Source organism: Coccinella septempunctata, chromosome 2 (assembly GCF_907165205.1).
Source record: "Coccinella septempunctata chromosome 2, icCocSept1.1, whole genome shotgun sequence".
Lineage (NCBI taxonomy): Eukaryota > Metazoa > Arthropoda > Insecta > Coleoptera > Coccinellidae > Coccinella > Coccinella septempunctata.
The window spans coordinates 46,234,895-46,260,536 of record NC_058190.1 but is presented as its reverse complement, the minus strand read 5'-3'; the positions used below and the strand labels follow the sequence as shown (position 1 = coordinate 46,260,536).

At 37.2% G+C, this 25,642-nt stretch overlaps 1 protein-coding gene across 1 annotated transcript in view; it reads left to right on the top strand.

Moving 5' to 3' along the window:
• The window catches only part of LOC123307926 (dynein regulatory complex subunit 7), a 119,793-nt gene that overhangs the window by 19,282 nt on the left and 74,869 nt on the right, over positions 1-25,642 (top strand). The window lies entirely within an intron of this gene.

Sequence of the window (25,642 nt, the reverse complement as noted above, 5' to 3'; positions counted from 1 at the left end):
TGAAACTACAATCCTAAATTGACTTTTAATTTTGAACAAAACGTCAACTGCTGAAAAAGTTACTAAGAACTCTATCTCATTGTCGGTGTAATAATGAGTCAATAAAGAAAAGAATGAATAGAATCATCGAACAGAGTCATCTTCTCGGTAAAAATGGGAGCTTCAATCTTTCCTTTACAAAAATTCCTAATATTTATTCATATTATCTCTCAATAATTTAGGCGCCTCCCAATTCATCCGAAAATAAAGGGATGTTAACGACCACTAATGTATCTCATTATGGTTTTTATTATACCTACACTTATAAGTTATTGATGAGATGATTTGTGTGAATATGTACCCAATTATTTAGCAATGAGATTCGTCAAGAAATGAAAAAAGTGGTTAGTCTTAGCTAAAATAAAATCTTTAAGTTTTTTAATTGGACACCGCACTTTTACTGGGCCATAATGTCTTTGGAATCACTAAACTATTACCGCGTATTTGAATTCCTCGTAAAACTTTTAGAAAATCCATTCAGTTGAAAAACTTTCTTGTCTCTTGCAATTTTTTCATGAAACGCAAAATTTTTGAGAAATATTCAAAAATACGATTGGAAGTCTCAATATGCATTAAATAATATTTTTAATGAAGAAATTGCAAGGGACAAGCAAGCTTTTTCGATTAAATGGGCTTTCTAAAGATTCAACAATTTTCAAGGAATTCAAATGCGCGGTTAATGTTTTCAATACAATAATAATTTGAGTCATATTGGACAGCCTACTTGCAAAGATTAGTTCTGAACTACCTGAATATATTATGTAGATAAAATATACGAAGGTGTGTATATGCGTTCTTCTTCTATAACAATATGGTTCTTTTTTGTTAAAAATTTTCCATATGCCAATAATCACTTGTCCTCAAATTAGTATAACAGAGTGCGGGCATAGACGAAGAAATTTATTGTGTTTTTGATGTTTTAAAATCCTCCAACAATGGTTTCGAACAATTTGGGTGAAGTTCCATCCAGAAATCTAATAGAGAATATTATCTCTGGAATTCCCGATCTTTGGATTTATAACACTAGATTACAAGAATCGATGGAAGTTGAGTACCCTTATGAAAAGTCAGTAAGTCTCAGTGATAAAGACCCTAATCAAAAATTATTGAAGGGTAAGAGAAAAAGGGAGAAGTGTGATATTGCGAGAAAAATTTGTCAATGTCCATGCTGTAGCGAACAACAGAGAAGAAATGAAATTTCGCAACAAATCATCGATAATCGTGAAAATCGAAAGAGGAAGAATGAAGAGTACATTACCGTCATAACATTAGTCCCATTAGAAACTGCAATAAATGAGAGGATGAAGAAACTCAAACTAACATACGAATGTGAGAAAGAAATCAACGACACTGCTTTACGTTTGAAGAATTTGTCACTGAGTTCGTCGATCGATGAAAAAAAATGATATGCTGATTATAAATTGAGTGGTTTATCGTAAGATCAAAATGTCACGGTTCCATTTGTCCATTGTTTTATTATTTATTATATAGATTTTTATTCACGACTCTTGGGTATATTAGATTCTATCCCAAATGATTATTTTGTATATCATATATGTAAATATGTGTGTTTTGTAATATTTATTTTGTAAAATTGGTTTTATCTGATTCGTTTTTGAATTGATTGACTAATAATTTCCAACATAAATTCAAGAGAGATTGAATGTGGTTGTGAAGAATTCTAAGGTTGCTGTATTAGGTAGGTACATCAATTTCAAATCATAAGATATGTACTTCATTTATTGTAATATTTATGTACTTTTTCGAAAATATCATATAAAATAACAAATAAAGAAGTATGTTGCAACAACCTGTTTTTCATTAAATAGGATTTCTTCATTTTTTCCGATTATTTGATCAAACTTCAATGCAATAACAATAAGCCATAAACTACAAAAAAAAAAGCTAGAAAATTAAAATGAAAAACTATGGAATCGTGTATTATTGAACGAATTTATTCACTTGTAATCTTCAAAAGTGTAGCCTCCACACATCAATGAAAATTTCAGACATTATTTATTCTTACAAGAAAATCAAAGATCTTTCAATCACACAACTCTTACTAATCTTCGAATTCAAATTCCCCCAGTGGGGGAATATGGTTTCATTTCTTTCAGTTTTCTGTTTTCTGAGAAAAAATTTAAATGTGCTTTTTAGGTGCATTCTTTACGGGCCTGTATCTAAGCAAGGGATGCACAAAAAGAATATTAATGACTCACATTATTTTTGACAAGGAATCACCCCTTAAATTTATCTCAACCAATCATTTACACCCTGTATAAAGCTCTCATACAACCAAATATACATATATCCGAATGATCTTGTAGCAGCTCAACACGACTATGATCGTGTGAGAGTCCAGAAACCATAAGAGTCAACTGGTTAATAGGCAAAATGCCCGGAACCTATGAAGAAGCAGTTAAGGGTTTTTAGTGGGTCTCGAGCTCGGAGAGTGAGAATCCCCACACTGTTCCCCCTCAGGAGAGGGTGTGTTCGTCTGTTTGCAGATTTTCCCCCTGCTACACCAAAAAAAAAAAAAAAAAAAAAAAGCAGCTCAAGAGAATTTTTTCATATTTCGTCCTTTAAGTCAACGTTGAATCCGAACACCCTGTATAACCCATAAAAATTCATAATAAATTACTGAGAAAGTATCGGTTACGCAATTCCCTGAAACGGAATTTCCGAAACTTCCGAACTCTACCCTTTAAATTCGAACAATTCTATTATTCCTTGAAGCCGTACACTGCGAGCAAACTGCACCAGAGAATTATTACGATTCAGTTAGTGAGATAATAAAGTCCAACATAGCAAAGAGAGCAAAAACAAAAAGCTCTCATGAATGGGAGTTATGAATGGAGCGTAGTAGAAAACGTAGTAAAACTACAAAACAAATAAAAAGCTCCACTTCATTCGCTCTACTTTGCTGTTTACATTCCTTCTGCAGTCCATTGGCGTAGAGTCATAGACGCTGGTGGAACAGTGGATATCGATCGTTCCCATAATAATTGGTTGTTTGATGGAATGGGCCCTGATATCTTATTGAGTTCTGTATTTCCTCAAAAATTCCTACAATAAGCCTATTGAATCGGTCTCTGAAAAAACAATCCACGAAATCCTTACAACTATTCAACGTTTTTTCTTCGAAAATCTCTAGAAATAAATCCATGGGTTGATATCCGACAAAGATCCCTCTACTCAATAGGTCCTTTTTATCTGCTAAAAATTGTGAAATAAAATAAATTGTTGCAACATCACCGGATGTAAGACAATGAAATACTGAATAAGGAATAACTTTCTAAGTTATTCTACAGGCTGATTGATAGAAGGCTGGGAAAAATTCATTAAAAGCTGACACATTCAAAATTGTGTTATTCCTATATGGAATTAATTCCGCAGTTTTTCTTGGAACACGGACATAACTATTGTCAAGTAACGAGAAAACTGATTGAAAAAATAACGTTTTACCTCACACACGTAAGCAGATCCGTTTCTGAGGTAGGTATTATTCGAAAATTTCTAATAGAAAAATGGAAGCTTTTTCTAGGGCTGTATCTCACTGAACATAAAATAATTCATAATACGCAAGCGTTAAAAGTATAATTTTTTTTTCTTGGTGTGGTTTTCATGAATTAAAATAAATCTCTCACACATTATTAATTGTTAGATTAATAATTATAGATGGATTGATAAGACCAAATGTCAAATCAAAGTTATTCTTTGAACATAGATATCAATATTATTAAACTGTAGGTAAAGTCACAATTTACAATAATTCCAAATAATCGTATGAGAAAGGGGACGCTTATACCTTGACACGCTACTGGATACCGTTTCACAGCGATAAAAATGGACGGAGACCTGTTGAATGAATTATCATATAAATCAATTCTACTGTGTAGTAATTTTTCGCTCTGTTGTGGGGAATTCACGAGCGAGAATGGTATGTGGAATAGAGGGCTTATTGCTCACGGATTCTCTTTCGTAAAACGAAATATTGAAAGTCAATTAGTATATCAACATTAACATAATAATATTGTCCTATTATCGATAGTTTTCAGATTTCTTCAACTCTCCTTTGCAAGAAACCATGACTGCATCAAAAAACAAAATGAAATTCCTACTTTTTTTTCATGAAATATTATTCACTGTTAATTGTTACAGGGTGGACGTATAAAAGTGCCTGAGAAGATTCAAGTTTCAGATCTGTACCTTCGAAGATAAAAAAGTTATGAGAACTTTTCGAAATCGTCAAAATCTCATTTTTTACTGATATCTCAAAAACGAAGAGACGTAGGAGGCTACAGTTTTCACCATTTCTTGTTTCTCTGAAAAAAGGCTTCGAAAGTGTCATCCGTTTTCTTCTAGCTCATGGTTCTCGAGATCCCCTCAGTGGACAACGAATTTTGTACAGTGTGTTTCACATAAGCGACTCACTGGGTTTTTTGACTTATTCATTGAAAAAAATTTAAAAATGAACCACCAACGTGAAAATATTTTTCAAGGGCTATCCAAATGTGTTATCGGGAAAACCATCGACCAAGCATGGAAAATTATTGCGAAAAATCATTCAAAGAGTTTTGTGTATTCGTGCTCTGGGGTTTGAACTCCCAAATTCCAATATTCACAGGTTACAAGGATCTGATTGATAAAATCACTGCATTTTTGAGGAAATACGTTCGGTGAAATGATGCTTTCTGTCATGTATTTGATGAAATGATGGGTTTTATTACATCTTTGCGACACACCTATAGGGTGTCCCATGTAGAAGATGCCACATACAACTAGTAACATGATTTCTCTTCTATTTTCATTTATTCGATCATCCAATTTGCTGATGATGTTTTCATGCGTGAGATTTGCAGTCTTTTCTTATAATTTTCGTCGTTAATCAAAGCGAATGAGAGAGGTAATCGAGACGTTCCAGAATAACGTGACGAGAATGTTGTTTTTCGAATTCATCCTACCAACGGCCGAAAAGACCGCAATTTGCACGGAACCAAAACCACCCGACCGTTCTTCGTTGAGGAACACATCGCGCGTCCGCTGCCTGGGGAAGATAAGAAAGACGAAACCCAGTACTTCCATCATTCCCCAGAACCGTACTTAGCTTAGTCGAAGAAGAAGGTGGATCAACAAAGAGGTTAAGTGTCAACTTTTCGAGTTGCAATAAATATTGAAATTTGTGAAATCGATATTTACCTGCCGAAAGGATTCTAGAGTAGTCCTTTCAACAATTTCAATGGTTTTACGACAACGAAGGAAGTGTTTGAAGTTACACATTTACCTACTTCAAACTTTTTATAACATGACTTCAAAATTCGAAAGATATGTGTCATTGGCATAGCCAGATTATTCTTTTGAGGGTCGGCCTGGTCTTAGTTCAACTCCCTGCTCAGTCTCCCATTGTATGTACATGTCAAGCGGTATTGAAAAAATCAAACCGTTCTTCCCATATATCAATATATCAACCAACTATCAAAAAGTTGTAGAGGTCGATAAACCGTGTAGGGTGGCTTTCTGTTCTGAACTGATTTATCCATAACTCCAACAAAGTCTCTTTTTTATGAAACTTGGTTTGATCTGCAAATTAGATTTCTGAAATACATGTAATTTTGAAACTAAATCAGCGTTCCGAGATTAAAGTAAGAATACTTACTTGGAGGCCTATTTCAAAATTATCACTTAGGGGTCAGAATTCCGACTTGTACAGGGTATAAATGAATATCATGAATGGGGAGAAAAGGTAATTTTGTCCTTAGGTGACTATACTAGTAGTCACAAACACCTCATAAGGATTATGGGACAAAGGGACATTTTCTCCTCTTTCATGATGAACAATCCAGTCAACCCACATTATCAATCTTCCAATTGTTTGTGAATGAAAAGCAGGCGATTGCTCATTAGAAAATAGTCATAGTTATTTGAGCAGCCTCTGCCTTCATATATACAGGGTGGGCAAAATTCGTTCGTTCTCGAGGATCTCGAGAACTATAAGAACGATAAGAGAGATAAAAGAGGTAGAAGAAAACGGATAACATATTTCCGAGCTCTTTCTCTAGAAACAAAGAATGGTGAAAACTGTAGCCTCCTACGATTCTCCGTTTTTGAGTTATTAGCAAAAAATAAGATTTTGACGACTATCAAAAATGAATTTTTTTGAATAAGGAAAAAAGTTTCTTGCGATACAAATTTGAGGAGTTGCTTCTTTACCCTCTGTAATCATAGGCGAACATCAGCAAAATTTGTCTATTGTCCTCTCGCTTTCATAGAATATTTGCCCCTATTTTACTTTTGTCAAAATTCTGGTTTCTAAGGAGAAAATTAATTTTAGGTGCATCCCCATTTGAAAAATCTCTGCAAAATTTCATTGTGCTCGGATTTGGTATTTTTTTCATGAATCCATAGTCAAGAAGTCATTTTTAAAGCAACGTAAGCCTTTTGAAACATACCTCCATAGAAGGTTCTGAACCATATCCACATTTATTCCCATTAATTCTATGACACTCTGTATAAGAATTCTAACTGCCTTCTGAGATACAAATCTCAGAATTCTGAGATTTGTATCTCGAAACAAGTCGTGCACGAAAAAAAAATCTGACTTGTACCTCAGAATTTTAACTTGAATCTCAGAATCCTAAGTTGTTTCTCAAAATTTTGATTTTATTATCAGAATACCGTCTTGTTACTCAGAATCCCCACTCGTATTATCGAAATCTGACTTGTATCTTGCATATTCTGACTTTTTTCTCAGAATTTCAACTTGTTTCGTGGAACTCTGACTTGTTTCTTAGAATTCTGATTTGTTTATCAGATTCCTCAGTGGTTTATCAGAATTTTGACCTGTATATCGGAATTCTGACCTGTATCTCAGAATTTTAACTTGTTTCTCAGAATCCTGAGTTGTTTCTCAGAATTTTGATTTGATTCTCAGAATACCGGCTTGTTATTCAGAATCCTGACTTGTATTACCGAAAACTGACTTGTATATTGAAAATTCTGACTTCTACCTCAGCATTTCAACTTGTATCGTGGAACTCTGACTTGTTTCTCAGAAATCTGACTTGTTTATCAGATTTCTCACTTGGTTATCAGAATTCTGACTTGTAAATTATGACCTGTACCTCAGAATTTTAACTTGTGTCTCAGAATTCTGAGTTGCTTTTCAGAATTTTGATTTAATACTCAGAATAACGACTGGGTACTCAGAATCCCGACTTGTATCTTGAAAATTCTGACTTCTATATCAGAATTTCAATTTATATCTTAGAAATCTGACTTTGTTTTCAGAATTCTGACCTGTTTATAGGATATCTAACTTGTTTCTGATAATTCTATCTTGTATCTCAGAATTATGACCTGTACCTCAGAATTTCAACTTGTTTCTCAGAATCCTGAGTTGTTTCTCAGAATTTTGATTTGATTCCCAGAATACCGGCTTGTTACTCAGAATCCTGACTTGTATTACCGAAAACTGACTTGTATATTGAAAATTCTGACTTCTACCTCGGCATTTCAACTTGTATCGTAGAACTCTGACTTGTTTCTCAGAAATCTGACTTGTTTATCAGATTTCTCACTTATTTATCCGAATTTTGACTTGTAAATTATGACCTGTACCTCAGAATTTTAACTTTTGTCTCAAAATTCTGAGTTGTTTCTCAGAATTTTGATTTAATTCTCAGAATAACGACTTGTTACTGAGAATCCCGACTTGTATCTTGAAAATTCTGGCTTCTATACCAGAATTTCAACTTATATCTTGGAAATCTGACTTTGTTTTCAGAATTCTGACCTGTTTATAGGATATCTAATTTGTTTCTGATAATTCTAACTTGTATCTCAGAATTATGACCTGTGCCTCAGAATTTTAACTTGTTTCTCAGAATCCTGAGTTGTTTCTCAGGATTTTGATTTGATTCTCAGAATACCGGCTTGTTACTCAGAATCTTGACTCGTATTACCGAAAACTGACTTGTATATTGAAAATTCTGACATCTACCTCAGCATTTCAATTTGTATCATGGAACTCTGACTTGTTTCTCAGAAATCTGACTTGTTTATCAGATTTCTCACTTGGTTATCAGAATTCTGACTTGTAAATTATGACCTGTACCTCAGAATTTCAACTTGTGTCTCAGAGTTCTGAGTTGCTTCTCAGAATTTCGATTTTATTCTCAGAATAACGACTTGGTACTCAGAATCCCGACTTGTATCTTGAAAATTCTGACTTCTATATCAGAATTTCAACTTATATCTTGGAAATCTGACTTGGTTTTCAGAATTCTGAACTGTTTATCGGATATCTAACTTATTTCTGAGAATTCTAACTTGTATCTCAGAATTTTGACTTGTTTCTCAGAATTCTGACTTGTTTCTCAGAATTCTGACATGTGTCTAAAAGTTCTCAGATTTCCGAGATTATCTTCGAATTCCGACCCGCAATTTCACATTGTGAGAAAAACATTTTGGAGGTTCTATCCAACTACCCGTCGAATTTCGGTGAAAGCGCAAATTTGCCGATTTCCTGACGGCCCGGAAGATACGTGCCTGGCATCCGTCAAACCTACGTCCATCAGCGGCGAGACCGTCCGCGTCGTCGGACCCGACGCGACGGACCCAGGCAAGATGGGTCGGCGAGTAGGGGCCCGCACCGCCAACCGGCAAAACAAGAACAAGAAACAATGCAAAAACGCCAAGTGCAGCTTGCGATCACAATATCGCGTTATGAATGTGCTACGGGTTCTCTCTTATCTCGCCGGTTAACGGCTGTCGTTCGCCGCCGTTTTTTTTTTTGCGACCGCGCTGCACCCGTCTACCCCCTCGCTCGGCTGACATCGAGTCCCGGTCCCCCGTCGAATTATTACCGCGAGCGGCCGATCTGGGGCACGCCGTCATGCACGCTATATTGTACTCGGAAACGGGGGGGAAAACGGCGTCGCAGGCGAGAAAAAATATCGGAATGGACGCGCGGAGGTCGAGGCGTTTTTATGGGGCCTATTCGGCGTGGGTTTGCGCTTTGCGAACGTTATTCGGCGCCTATACGCGATTATCTGCCGATTCGGCCGCTTTATTTCAAACTTTTTGGCCAAACTTTGGATGGAAAGAAAGAATCGAGTTTACTTTTTGATTTGATATAGTTTGAACCAGACTGAGCGTGCCGAAAGGTGCCCCAGTGTGTAAAAGAGAAGAATTTAAAAAAATTTACACAAAGAAACAAAGGATATACGGGGTGTTCCTAAATTGAACGTACAAACGAAAAGGGGAGATTCCTTAAGTGAGTTCAAGAAAAAAATGTCCCATAAACATGGGGTCGCAAACGTTTCGTTTTCGAGATACAGAGTGTTGAAGTTTGTGTTGATTATACGAGTTTATCGAATCTTTATGAATCATCGCTACAGATCAGGAAAATTTCCATAAAAACTGACACTGAATTCATTCACCACAGCTTACAAAGTGGCCTTCTCATCATAATTTGGATTTTCACGAGGATTTCGAGAGAATCGTTCAAACTTTTTTTTCTCGAAATCGTTGGTAGATTATGGCTGCCATACGTCCCGGTACACCGGGACATGTCCCGGTTTGAGGCATTGAGTCCCCGTGTCCCGGTTAGTTGTTCGGTTGTACCGGTCATTAATTTGGTCGTTATCGTGATTCATATTTCCTAACCTATGGTAGTTAAGAGGTAAGCACGTAATCAGCCGACGTCTCCCTGGCAGTCCAACAAAGGAGGGTCTACACTCTACGCAATCGCACACCAATGGCATGTCACCCACACTCCACGTACGGCGTCGGCGCGGCGGATAATAAGTACCAAGGGCGGATTTAGGGGGGGGGCACGGGGGCACGTGCCCCCCCCCAGACGGATGGATCTTTCTATACATACTTGAACTTTTTAAAATAAAAGTGAAGTTCATTTCTCACAGTTACTGTTGATTTTTTTGCTCGTCTGTCCGTTGTGCCCCCCCCAGAAAAAAATCCTGGATCCGCCCTTGATAAGTACATATTCACCATTCAGTCGAAAACGTACAGCGCTGCCCAGTTTTACGTAGGATTTGTAATAATCGTAATACTCAATATTCAAAAGAAGTTATGCCGAAGAGAAGGTGTAGTTTTTCCGCCGAATACACTAAAGAGTGGTCATTCATTAAAAAAGGAAGAAATGACCAGGAAGCTTTTTGTTAAACTTTATATATCCGTAAGTCATGGCGGTAAATCGAGTGTGAAAGATCATATTCAAAGCAAAAATCACAACTCCAGATTGTAAGTTTCATCAACGTCGAAAGATATATTGTCTTTTATGATCAAACAAAATTCGACAGAAGATACTCTGATATGCGCTGCTGAACTTATCACTGCTTATAAAGTTGTGAAGCACCACCAATCGTTTAGTTCGATAGATTGTTCGACAAAACTGAATGCTATCATGTGTCCGGATTCGAGCATCGCAGTAAAACAATCAACTGCCAGAACCAAGGGTACGACAATAGTTAAAAATATTTTATTCCATTTTGGCGTTTATACACGACATAACTCAACCCATAGAAACAATGGAATGAAATTTTTTTATAATAACTCACAAGTTGAATTGAATAATATGAACTAAACTAGATAAACGTCATCTTGATCTTGTCGCTATGGATTGAATAATGCCCTAGCAACATTCATCCGAAGAAATAAACCTACTCGCCCTTCGGGCTCGTGGGTTAAACTTTCGTCTCATGAATAAACATTCATTTAACTCATTTGTTGTATAAATAACTATTAGCTCCACACTGCATTGAGCAAATCAAAACAGAAATGGAAAATATTTCGTTTTATGGAATTTCAACTGATTCCAGTAATCATCAAGCCGATAAGATGTTTGAGGTTTGAAATCAAAATTATTAAAGTTAGATACATTGCCAAATAAATCGTCTGATTCATTCTTCATTAAATCTTCAGAGAATCTAAATATTCCAATACAAAATATTGCTGCTTTCAGGGCGGATAATACGAATGCTTATTTCGGAGGAAAAGATAGGCGTGGAGTGAATAGGTAATGTTTTTTTTTAATTAAAAGAGATTTTGTCTAAAGACATCAAAGGCATAGGTTGTCCTGCGCACATACTTCACAATACTGCTTCCAGTGCCGCCGATATGATGTCCATTGATGTTGAGTCTATTGTTCTCAAAATTTTCAAATTTACCTACTGTAAGGGTAGAACGACTGAATAGCTTTTGTGAGTATGGTGAAATAACTTATAGCAATAACCTCTCTCATTCTAGAAGTCGATGGCTTTCACTACTTCCAGCTGTCGAACGATTGCTAAAGTTATATGTGCCATTCAAAGAGTTTTTCCCAGATGATCATACAGTGCATAATAAACAAATGATAAATTAATGACATGTAGACAAACAAGACATCAAACATAAAAATAATAATAATAAAAAAAATCATAAACCTATCAGATGAGTTTTTAATGTTTAGGATTTTGAACCTTCTTTTGTCTTTGTCCCGGTCGATATTCCGACATTTATGGCAGCCCTATGGTAGATACGACAAAACTACAAGAGACCGAAAAGTTTAGTATAAGAAGAAAGCTTCTTTTTACATTTTTTCAAATTAACAGTTGCTCACCAAAAAAAAGTTCTGCAGAAGAACAGGTGGCAGTGTTCCAGAAAAAATATCACCCTGTAGATCTTCTATCGAAATTGCCATGTCACGTGGTGAGAACTCCAAAATGTAATATCTATGCCAAATTTCAGTTGAATATCTTGTGAAGTGTAGATACTATGAGAAAAAAAATTCAAACTTCAACACTATATCTCGAAAACGAAACATTTGCGACCCCATGTTTAATGGGACTTTTTTTTCTTACTTAAGGAATCCCCCCTTTTCGTTTGTACGTTCAATTTAGGAACACCCTGTAGAATCTCTGTTGGCAAATGTCGGATGATCTCAACCCTTTGTGTCCTAGTGGTCACACTGTGAGAACACATATTCAATAATTTTTTTTCAGACTCTCAGTGTACACTCCTTGAAACCAACTCTGGAATAATGTACGTAAATATCTTCTCTCCTGAAAGAAACATGTATTTTACCGCTTATTAGTACAAAAACGCATAAAATTAAAAAAAAATTAGAGTGAATGTGTAGATTCTGCTCTCTTTCTTTTACAGTTTTATTATGTTGGACTGTGAAAACACGGAGGGTTAATTTGTTCTGGGGAATACTAGATTTGTTCGTAGAGTTTGCAACAGTTTTGAATTGTACAAGGCAAGCGCAATTCCATTTCAGGGTAGAGAAAATACATTTGCTCTGTACAGTACACAACCGTTGTGAACCACTCGACAAACAAGCCTTAATATGATTTCACTTTACAGCTAACATTTTCCACCAGATATTTATACAGAGTAAAGATAAGGTAACTTTGTGGGAATAGGTCTATTAAACAACTAATGGTGGTATTCTGCTTTCATCTGTAAGCCAATCTGTAACTCTTCATAAGCTTAAGCCCGTTTGCAACAGCCGAGAATTCTCTGGAGAATTCTCTACCAAATTTTGGTAAGAAAACGCCAGAGATTTATTATATTATTTTGTATGCAACTGAAAAGAGAATTCTACCGAAAGTGCGTATGTAAAGGTACATAATTCACGGCGCATGAATTCTCGACTAAATTTTCTAGAGAATTCTCGGCTGTTGCAAACGGGCTTTAGAGGAAAATTTCAATTCTGGACGTTTTTTAGTGATCTGTCTCTTACAGGAATCCGTAACTATTTACGATAGTAGTTCAAAAGTGACACTTTTAATAAGATAGTTACAGAATTGTCCAGAATTGCATTCTTTACGAAACTATCACCATTGACAGATTGTCAATGTCCGATGACAGTTACAGGTCGATCGTACGCTACAGATTCGTAATCTACGAATAAAAAGAAGAATACAACAACAACTATTAATTACGTTCTACTGCATATACTCAGCGATGTTACGCCGATTCTCATCTGCTTCCTCAGGTCTCTACATTCTAATATTCTACAAGTAACAAGATCTTAAGTTCATAATGGCAGAAACCAGAACAAGGTATAAACACTCAAAAACCAATGCATAAAATCACAGGTCACCTAAGTGACATTTATGACGATTATATTTCTTGTTGTCCTGTGATTTTATGTCTTGCTTTTCGGATGTTTATACCTTGTTCTGGTTTCTGCCATTATGACTTGAGATCTTGTTACTTGTAGCATATTAGGATGTAGAGACCTGAGGAAGCAGATGAGAATCTGCGAGAAACGACGTTGAATATATGTATGCAGTAGAACTTAATTTAGTTGTTCAATAGCCTTATTCCCACAAAGTTTCCTAATCCTTACAAATCTTGCAGGACACTAAGTGAAGTTTACATTTTATACACAGTAAAACACAATAGGCTTTCAGGTGCTTATAAATCTTTCGCCTTTCACTATTTTTTTCATGAAATATTAAATAAATTATTGTCATTGACCCTCTAAGTGAGTTAGTGAAACCTAAATCGAAAAATTTTCAAACGAATATCCACAATTTTGAAGCATATTACGTATAATGTTGAAGTAGAAGTTCAAACAATATAGAAGTCAAGCGAAACCACCTAAAGTACTCTATGGAGGGCTGTGGTGCAAGTAAATCCGTAGGCCAACTAGACCCTTGAAGGTTTGTTCAGGTAGAGGAAGAATGGTCTCGTATCTTCTATTGTCAGTTGCCAGGAAGGTCTTGAAATAGACGCGGAAAATTACCACCGGTCCACCAGAACTAATCGAAACGGAAATACAAGTCGAGGAATGGTATATCGCGAGTTGAAGACGAGTACAACAAAATTATCTGAAGGTGACTTTGACTTTCCTACGCGTTTTAGTAAAATTTTGGAAGTACTGCTAGTGGAAAGATTCAAACCCGATTAATAATCCCTTTGGCTGATATGAAAATTTGAAAATGTATGTGATTTTGCCTTCAGTAAGGTAATTTCATTTTTCTGACGGTAATTGCAACAATCTTCATAGATATGTGAACAGATTTAGGGGGCTTAAAATACTAGTTTTCGTACTCGAAAGAGGAAATTTGATTATTTTTACAAGAGACAAGATTGCAAAAACGTTTGAGGGGTAATATACAATATACCAAGTGACATAGAAAAAAGAACACGCAATATTATTCGTAAGGATTTCTGGAATATAGGTATTTGTTCAGGTCATAATAAGAAACGACCAGTTTTCATACCATATCTACAGAGTGTTTTTGTTTTGTCGGGTTGGTACCCGATAACTCTCCATCTTTCACTTCTAGTGCTCGACTGGCTTGGAGCAGAGAAAGGCTGCCCTGAGTAGAATAGCAGAGATGAATCCACATTCTGTTTGCGCTTGTATGGTTACCCTACAGGGTGATAAGACGAAATCCTCATATCTTTTGTGGATAGGAATATGCACAACAGTTTAGCGGCTATTGATGAATATCTTTGGTATTCATCAGGGACAACAAGATCGCTGTGCGTTACATCCAGGAGGTGATGTAGCCACATGATCTGCCATTTATTCGGAGGCTGTTCACTGTGTTCATCTTTTTTTCCAACAAGATGAACCACATTAATTATGTTGGCTTTTTTGTAGACAATTTGTCGATTTGTAGGTACAGGTTGCCTGGGATGAGGTACCTCAACAGGAAATCGATCATTTCATTAGGATGCTGTTTCTGGGTGCATAAAACATCATTCTTCTCAAATTTTGATCGATTACTAATCCTTGGTACATATGTACGCAAGCAATTCTTGTAATGGATTCATTAACACTGGGTCTTCTGTTTTATGTGTCAATTAATTCAATAAGAACAGATCCAGGCACCGTTTCTCTTCAAATTTTCCTCTTGGTCCAATCGAAAAGTTATTACAGCTGAACAAAAATCGCACAGGACTACTTATATTGGATTTCGATCGATTTTACCGATGGCCGTCGAAAACCACCGAAGATCCTTGGCCAACGGCCAATTATCCGACTTTCATCACGAACAATCTGCGTGACCATATACTAGAGCTCGGCGGAGCATCAAAAATTGATCGACTGTCAAGTAGAGGACCCCGTGTACCTGCGTAGGGTCTTTTGGCATATTATTTCGACGGGTATCTCGGGTCGTCGCGCCGTCCAAGTGAAATATGGCGTGCACGAGGGGGGAGAGAGAGAGGATGGAAACACACAAAGATTTCGCAGAAACACGGCCATCTGGCGTCAACGTTCAGAGGGCCGACACAGGCCGAGTTCGCGGCGGCGTCGGCGGCCCGGATGGGGCCCGCGGCCCCCCCGCCCAACCCCCTCGCAGGCACCGTCGAAGACCCAGATCGCCGTGTGATCTGAGCCGCGGTCCGCGATCATCCCAAATGCCCATTTTCCCCTCTAGCCAGACGAGACGCGGGTTCAGTTATCGGGGAATAAAGGCTCATTTACACGACACGTGCAACGATAAAAGCGATATTTGTAATTATTCATCTACTAATTTCTGGATTACGTCCAGATTTTCTTCATTAAAGTGAGGAATTCGATGGAATTTTCTGCAAATATCGAGTAGGTATCTTCCTAAAATGGTGCTGCGGTATCTTGGCCCAAATCTACTCATTTTGAGGATTCAAAATTGAGAAATGGAACAATGGGGAATTCTCCTCAATTTGGGTTATCACTGCATATGCAAGTTTAAACTGAATAATTATGAGTTTCATTCATGATTTTTTCAAATTCACCGCGAAAACTATTCAAAATCATCCTTCAAATATGAGGTTTTAAAATTTAAATCGCTTTGTGCGGAGTTTACGATTTGGCAACAGCGCATACAAGACAATGAAAAGAACAAGGTCCGATCAGCTTGTTTATAAAATAACAGCTGTTGATCTACAGGCGCGTACTTACTGGCGAACTTCAACTGCAACCGGCCATAAAAATCCCATAAAATTTTAAGACCTTCCTCGTTCGTCGCAGACTTCATAGACAGCCATCTTTGTCTATCTCATCAAGATAAAGCATTTGTTGCCCTTTATTATCAAGGCATATTTCAGTCGATGTTTCCAGCTTGTACAATTCTCACAAAACGCTTTAAACTTTAAATACGCATTTTTATTTTTAATTTTTAAGTGCTTAAAATATTTTTTTTTGGGAAACGGTTGAAATGGTTATTTCAAAATGTGATGTTTCAAGGATATTTCATAAAAAATACATCATTTTCGACAGAAGGAGTATTCCCTATTATCATACTTCTGAAAGTATTGAATTCTTGACTTGTGTACCTCGCAATATACAGATCGAGAAAAAGCTGTTATTTACTTCTTTGTAAAAAATGAGGTGACTTTTTGAACGTGTCACTCCCCATATCTGAAATACAAAGAAGGATAATACCAATTTTTCGTCGGCCTAAACAGAAAATGAAATTATACACGTATAATAATATACTAATTTCTGAATGAAAAGTCGACTATTTTTATAGGCAAGTACTTGTCGTCCGCAAACTCTTTTCGTCTGGCTGTTCGTCACTAAAATACCAATACTAGATAGAGGGGCGATTAATGATGATAATAATAATGAATTTATTTGATCCTTTAAAGGCGCGTACTCACTGGAGAGCAGCAACAGCAACCGGCCATGAAAATCCCATTAAATTTAACGATCTTCCTCGTTCGTTACGGACTTCGAAGCGATCCGAAGGCGCGTACTCACTAGCGAGCAGCAACAGCAACCGGTCATAAAAATCCCATAAAATTTTACGACTTTCCTCGTTCGTCGTAGACTTCGCAGCGATCCGAGAGTTGTCGGTCTTCGCCACTCTCAAAGAAGCCGCGCTTCGCAACGAAGAACCGGACGTACTCACTGGTACAACATGCAACGTCGTAAAATTTTATGGGATTTTTATGGCCGATGCTGTTACTGATCGCCAATGAGTACCTTCAGATACAAACATGGTGTATAGGACAGGTCAATACAAGAGAAAAATAACAAATAATAAATCACAAATATGGATTAAGAAACCAAAGAATCATTCAAGTATTCTTACAAAGAATAATAACCTTTAACTAAAAGAAGTTTGTGAGATAAAACTAAAAATAGAGCCGATTCGGAGAAAATGGTAAAAAAAAGTGTTCCTTTTGACCTCAAGAATCTACTGTTAAAATATTGGTACGAGTCAGAGACTCATCCTGTATAATGAAATGAGAAGATTGAAGAGACATGACGCACCATAACGGTTGCGTTCACAAACTTACTCCGAGAGTAGAGTATGAGTATGGACATGCTCAGAGAGCATACTCTGAGGAACTAAAAGTACGTTTGTGAACGCTTCGAGTAATCAGAGCTTACTCAGAGAATGCTCAGAGTAAGTTTGTGAACGCAACCAACATGATTTTAAAACGTCAACAGGTTGTCAACCTAAAGAATTAGGTTAGTTTCGTTACAACTGTCGGTGTCATTTCAACCGGAAATTCAAGTCGGCCATATTATTTGTTCGGAGCTGGGACCATAGAAGAGTTTCACCCCCCTGGGGGCAGCCAAATAATCGATATCGCCGAAGCATCGATCCGTTTGGAATGGGAGAAATTTGCCTGGGAATTCTGTGCCCAAACTCATCATCTTTCACGGAGGGTCTCACAAAAAGGCCGAATAATCGGCAACGTTGTCCGAGTAGTAGGGGCTCCACCCGGTATTTCGCGTGAGCGCGATTGTTTGCCGTACCGTCGTCGTCGTGGATCCGCGTGATGAACCCGCAGCCCGCAGCTGTCGCGGGACCCCAGAGATGGATTAGGGTGGCTGCTGATTTATATCGGTCCGTGACTCGCGCCCCACGTACCCTGGCGAACTGTCGGGATTCCACGAACGTCCAAGATAAACGGGCCCGGATTAAGGGTTAACGAATTTTAATGCGTTACAGGCGCGACGTCTCGAACCCCCGTTGCACACGTCCAGAATTACAGAATTACAGGTTCACAGATCAGAAAGAAGCTCCGAATAATACCATTGGGTCTTGATAGTTTAATACTCAAAGGTCATATACCCATGGAGCTAAATATCCACAAGTATTTGGACATGAATGAATGAAAATTTTCCATCTTTCACCGATCTGAGATTGGTTTTGGGTGTCCCACAAGGATCTGTTCAGTGACGCTCATCTTCTTTCGGCTATTTACTTGCAAGTCGAAATTCTGACTTGTATCTCAGGATTTCGACTTGAAGCTCAAAATTCTGACCTGTTTCTCAGAATTTCCAATCGCTATCAGAATTCAGACTTCCAAGTCGGAATTATACATAAAAAAAAAAATTTCTGTTTGGTAAGTCTACGCTTTCGTATATTTTCACTTGAAATTCTGAGATACACCTTGGAATTCTGAGATAGAAGTCGGAATTCAGAGATGTGAGTTAGAATTCTGAGATGTAAGTCGTAATTCTTAAATACGAATCGAAATTTAGACTTACATCTCAGAATTCTAACTCACATCTCTGAATTCCGACTTCTATATGAGAATTCCAAGTTGCAATTCAGAATACCGACTTGTATCTCAGAATGCCGACTCTTATCTCAGAATTCCGACTTGTATCTCAGAATACCGAGCTGTATCTCTCAGAATTCCAAGTCGTAAGTCTAAATTTCGATTTGTATCTAAGAATTACGACTTATATCTCAGAATTCTGACTTCTTTATCCGAATTCCGAAATGGAAGTCGGAATATCGACTTGAATCTCAGAATTCCGAGCTGTATCACTCAAAATTCCAAGTTGTAAGTCTAAATTTCTATTTGTATTCAAGAATTACGACTAACAACTTGGAATTCTGAGTGATGCAGCTTGAAATTCTGAGATACAAGTCGATATTCCGACTAGCAATTCGGAATTCGGATATAGAAGTCAGAATTCTGAGATATAAGTCGTAATTCTTAGATACAAATCGAAATTTAGACTTACGACTTGGAATTCTGAGAGATACAACTCGGTATTCTGAGATACAAGTCGGAATTCTGAGATAAGAGTCGGCATTCTGAGATACAAGTCGGTATTCTGAATTGCAACTTGGAATTCTGAGATAGAAGTCGGAATTCAGAGATGTGAGTTAGAATTCTGAGATATAAGTCGTAATTCTTAAATACGAATCGAAATTTAGACTTATATCTCAGAATTCTAACTCACATCTCTGAATTCCGATATCTATATCAGAATTCCGAGTTGCAAGTCAGAATACCGACTTGTATCTCAGAATGCCGACTTTTATCTCAGAATTCCGACTCTTATCTCAGAATACCGAGCTGTATCTCTCAGAATTCCAAGTCGTAAGTCTAAATTTCGATTCGTATCTAAGAATTACGACTTATATCTCAGAATTCTGACTTCTATATCCGAATTCCGAATTGCTAGTCGGAATATCGACTTGTATCTCAGAATTCCAAGCTGTATCACTCAGAATTCCAAGTTGTATGTCGTAATTCTTAAATACAAATCGAAATTTAGACTTACAACTTGGAATTTTGAGTGATACACCTCGGAATTCTGAGATTCAAGTCGATATTCCGACTTAAAATTCGAAATTCGGATAAAGAAGTCAGAATTCTGAGATATAAGTAGTAATTCTTAGATTCAAATCGAAATTTAGATTTACGACTTGGGATTTTGAGTGATACAGCTCGGAATTCTGAGATACAAGTCGGAATTCTGAGATAAGAGTCGGCATTCTGAGATACAAGTCGATATTCAAACTTGCAGCTCGAAATTCTGATATAGTAGTCAGAATTCAAAGATTTAAGTCAGAATTCTGAGGTACATGCAGTAATTCTGAGATACAAATTGGTAATCCGACTAAGGTTGTAATTCTGAGATATAATTCGGAATTATGAGATATAATTCGGAATTATGAGATACGAGACAGGAGTAGGGCTAGAATAGGTCTAATGACTTCTGTTCTGTTGCATTCGAAGCGTGAATGTGTTCTTTGAAGAATTTTGGATGACTTCATTAGATCCTATTTGTCGCTTGGCTTGCACCAAAGTAGAGCTGCGCCAAAGCATTGTATTTAGTTCTTGTGACAGCACCTTAAGCCTTTCTTCACTTCCGAGCTTTTTGATACCGCGCACTTTTTGAAACCAGTGCTTAGTGCTCAGGTATTTGAGCGCTTTATCGAAAGGCTTAGTGCATAGTTTAATTCCTTAAGTGCTCTCTAGTACTTCTGGGATTACCTACTGAGCACTAAGCCTTTCGGAAATCTATATATCAAATATATTGATTGGTTAGGTTAGGTCAGATTATATTGATGGGATATACTATTCGATGAAGAAAGATGGTCAAAATCAATAACGGCTGTGAAAACTTCTGAAGGAAAAGAGATAGGGTAGGCGTAGGTAAGGGGTTCTAATGTGCCTAATCAGGTCGTAAATTTGCCAAATCCGATCTATAAAGCGCATACTCATATCTGGAATACCTGGATTTGGACTTGCAAATCAGAATTCTTACTTGTATCTCAGAACAACCACTCAGAAGTCGGAAATTTGGAAGTTTTGTGTGTGACACTTCAACCCTTTTATAGAATTCTGACATTCATCTCAGAGGTTCGACTAGTAAGTCAGAATTATGCCTAGTAACTCAGAATTCCGACTTGCAAGTCAGAATTCTTACTTGTATCTCAGAAGTACGACTCACAAGTCGGAATTTTGGAATTCTACTGTGTGGCACTTCAACCCTTTCCTAAAATTTTGACTTGCATCTCAGAGGTTCGACTTGTAAGTCAGAATTCTGCCTTGTAACTCAGAATTCCGACTTCTAAATTATACATTGAAAAAAAATATTTCCGTGTGGCATCTTTACGCTTTCGTAAAATCACTACTCAATTTATCGAACATTTTTTTATAGAACTAGTAGGGGAGACTAGGGAGCATTGATACATGGGGAGGCTTGATACAGGCTCATATCCGTGGTCTGTAGCCGTTTTCAAAAGTATTATACTAGTGAACACTATTCTTTGGCAGAGGGCATTGCGTGACGTTAATCTGTGAGGCTAACAGTAGTTTGTTTGTGAAATATTCAACAAAGAGTGTTTCGAGGTGAGAAATTGTAAGTTTTTACTCAATTTACCTAAGGGTTTTATGATCATGCATTAATTCTTCGGCATAAACAAACATTTCACTGGAAAATAGGCATAAAACTACTCAATTTACAGTTTATTCGGTTTTCAAAATATATGAGTATAAGATGAAAACATGAATCACTTTAAAAATTGCTTTCAGGGAGGTTTGAGACATTTCTCGTGGGGAGGCCTGATACATGTATCATCTTCGAAAAATATTCCGTAGCTAGTTGGATAGGCCTACATGAAGGCGTTTTCACCATCCAACATATCAAGGGGATTTTTAACAAATGGAATCTATCCGTACAATCCCCATGTATTTAACGAGACCGACTTTTCTTGTGCGGAAGTGACTAACCGAACATTTCCTGATTTTTCTACACTCTACACCTATGGGACCAAAGCAAGCCAGTATCATTGCTGACCTACCTACAGTACCTACTGAGATAAATATTCCTAGTACATCCAGCAGCATTCATAGCCAAGGCAGAACAAGAACCAAGAAAATCAAACAAAAGAGGTATACGAAAGAAAGAGTATGTAAACCGGGTTATTTCGGACAATGAGGATGACACGGTTGAAGAATATGACTGAGAGGGCGAAGATATGTGACATTTGCAAGTGATGCAAATGGGATTTATATTTTCAATTTGTGTCTCATGCCTCCCAGTACATCGTATCAATCCTCCTATATGTGGGGAGGCTTGAGACAGTTTGCATGTTTTTGTGTTCAACGTTCTGTACAGAATAAGATGTTTATGTTTTGAGACTTCTATATTTATTTTGTTGAAGGATTAATTGAAGAATTATATAATATGTATAAGAAAAGTACTGTTTCTAAATATAATTCAGTTTCCATAATAATAATTTCAAAAAACGTATCAACCCTCCCCAGTCTCCCCTAAAACAATTTTCATGCAGCGTATCGAAATTTGAAGTTTATTCACTTAAAAATGCGAAATCTGCCAAAACTACTACCAAATAGCAAAACACACACAAATTTTAGAAGGTTCATGCCTTATGGGCCAAATAATCCGTCTATGTGTATAAAATTGTGAAAGCTGGGAAGGAATACAACAAAGGAGAGTTGGAAAGAATAACTACCGCCTTGAATTAGAGACCTCTCATCACATATCACCGAGATATGTGGCCCCAACGAATGGAAATATGGGACGTTGAACTGAATCATCAAAAAGCGGCCTTCGCGATCGGCTAGTCCGCGCCTTGAAGAAAAAAAAACCGGCGAATTTTGCAGAATCGCGTGCTGTCTTGATCGCAGTGCGGCGAGGCGGAGGCGTCGGGGGAGGGTGGGCCGAGGGGTATAGACGGGGTCCGAGCCGCCGCCGACTGCGATTACGAATACGAAGAACGGCTCCATTATGTTCCGGACTTACGCTGACAAAGCCGAAATTACTCCGACCGGCCGTTACTTCTTCAATCTTATCAATTTGTTGGTCGTATAGCGCCTGGAGGCCGGACTGCGTTGTCTTGCGAGCAACGGCTTGTACCTGAGGGTACTCATTGTTCGAGTTGTTATTGCGACAGTGGAATTTTTGGGGTACCTACTTCGTGCGTTAAATAAAAATTTACATGTTGGAGAAACCAGGTTCATACCAAGGTGTTCGGGCATGGGTTTTGCAGGGATTTTTCGCATCAGTGCGGCAGGGCTTTATTTGGAATAACCTTTCGAAGTTTTATTGGACTTAGTGTCACCGTATGGATGGGTAGAAAGGGGGAATTGACGGAAACCCTCTCGGTGGGAGCAAGAGGACAAAAGGAATATTTGAAGTTTTGTGTATACCTTACCGAATTGGGAGAATGGTTGGAAGGCTAATGACTCTGAAGTTACTCCAGAACAATCAGATAATCGTTTTAAAATGTAGGTGTGTCATGACGTCTTGAATTTCTTAGTTTACTTGAAAATATGTTGTCCCTACTGTTCCTCGCAGATACAGGGTATAACAATTGAAATTCCCCACCTTCCATAACAAGTCATTATTGATTTTTCTGAAAGCTCTTGAAACCTTGGATTTTTGTTTGGAAGGGACATTTTTATCTAAAAACGATAAAACTTTCTACGGACACTTGTTAATTGGAAATACGACACCATATTTATTTTTTTGAGTCTTTTGTACAGGGTGGGCAAAATTCGTTTTCTACTGAGGGGATCTCGAGAAATATAGCGTCTAGAAGAAAACGGATGACACATTCTCTAGCTCTTTTTTCATGACTAATCCAAATCTGAAAACAGAATCGGCCCATCATTTTTAGATTTCGAGTTATAAACAAAAATTGAGATTTTGACGATTCCGAAAAGTTCTCATAACTTTTTTGTCTTTGAAGTTACAGATCTGGAACTTAAACCTTCTTAGGCACTTCCATACGTAGAATCTACTGACGAAAGATTTTTTTCCAATTCAAAAATATCAAATTTGTATTTAAAAAAATGAAAGTTCACCTAATGAACGAAATGAAAAAATATTTTGAGCTCATCAGTGGATTTTACGTAAAAGTGTGCCTGTAGAAGGTTCAAGTTTCAGATTTGGAATTTCAAAGACAAAAACGTAATGAGAACTTCACGAAATTGTCAAACTCAAAAACGTAGTATCGTAGGAGGCTGCGGTTTTCAACATTCTTTGTTTCTCCGAAAATGAGCTCGGAAATGTGTCATCCGTCTTCTTCTAGCTGATATAGTTCTCGAGATCCTCTCAGTAGACAACGGTTTTTGCCCACCCTGTACATTATACTGTGACCTTGGCATGTGTGGTTAAGCTCCTCGCACTTATCACCCTCTAGTTCGAAAACGGTTGAGGGTATGAAAAATTGCTTCAGACAAAAGTTGTATAGAATTTTATTATCTACAACTTTCATAATGATTACGGAAACAATTAGAGGTACAGGAAGGGAGATATTTTAAAAAATGCCTTGTTATCATCTTTAAACTGTCAGATTAAGAAAACCCCCCTGATTATTGTCAGATTAATCGGTCAACACGTCTGCAACACCGAGATTAACCATCTGTATGAAAATCTGACACGCTCGAGTATGTACAAGTATCGATTTTTTGTGCATTTTCAAAGGACCGCTGTGACCTTGCGTTACGTCCGAATTGCCAGTCTCTTGAAGAGTAGTTTCTTTTGGGTTCAATTAACATATCCTCTAAAAATTTTACACGCTCGAAAACCATTTTTTTCTACCATTTTCAACTCTTCCGTATGGCTAGCAACACCACGCAAACTGTCAGATTAACATTAACAAAGTTATTATAAGGACACCTAGCTAGGACATACACAGTATCTTAATCTGACACGCTCGAGTGATGATTTTTTTCACATCTTTGAAAACCTGCAGACGTTTTCCCCACCGCTGGATGTGCATATGGATCATAAAACCTTTTTTTCTTTCTACCATCTAATCTTCATTATACACTAGGTCTCCACGACGCTCGAGTAAATCCCGATTCAGCATCGTCCGCTCCCCAACTACCGGGTGTTTCCTAATTGGATGTCAATATTTAGGGGGGTGATTTTTGGGCCCATTTCAAGAAAAAAACTTCATATGAACATATGTCCTAAACGTCTCACCTTTTCAGATACAGGGTGGTATTATTTAGACAGTCAGTGGCACGCCACTGACTGCATTCAACTATGAGCAAATTTGGTCTCTTGAATTCTTCTAGTCAGATGCACGGGTTTCATCTAAAAAAAATTTAATCTACGTATGTCTCTGCATGGTGATATTGTCATATGTATGTATTAAGGATATTGTTATGATCATGCAGAGAAACGGTTTTTATTTTTTTAAGCGGAAACCGTGAATCGGATTGAAAAAAGTCAAATGATCAACTTTGGTAGGAAATGATTGGGAATTTCAAAAATTATTTTTAATTCGGGAAAAATCTGTGGCGTACCATCAATATCTGCCAAAATAGGTAGATCAAATTACGTACGAACGCCACTGGAAATTAAGAAAAGAGTGATACAATAAAAAATGCGTTTTGATTCATAGTATACATGTATGACAAATTTCATTGAATTATTTGAAGTGGTATTGTAGATATTGATAATAAATGATTTATTTTTGAAAACTTTACTACCCTGTATCTCAAAAGGTAAGGCGTTTAGGACATATGTTCATATAAAGTTTTTTTCTTAAAATGGGCCCAAAAATCACCCCCATAAGTAGTGACATTCAATTAGGAAACACCCTGGATAGCAACAAGATGAAAGAAATTTCAACTATAATTTACATTTGAAAAATCAGAAATCCCTGTCGTATCTCGAAAATGACTGGATCAAAAAATTTATTGATATCATATTCGAATTCCTCATAAAGAAGTGCCTGTAGAATGTGACAACAGATTTCGAATACGAGTTCAAATAAGCGAGTTATTCAGCTTCATTAAAAATGACAATTTCTCAATTTTCGTTCATAACTCAAAATCTATGAACGTTAGGCTGGATCTGTTTTCAGTTTTGGATTAGTCAAGAAAAAAGAGCTCGGAAATGTGTTTTCTTCTA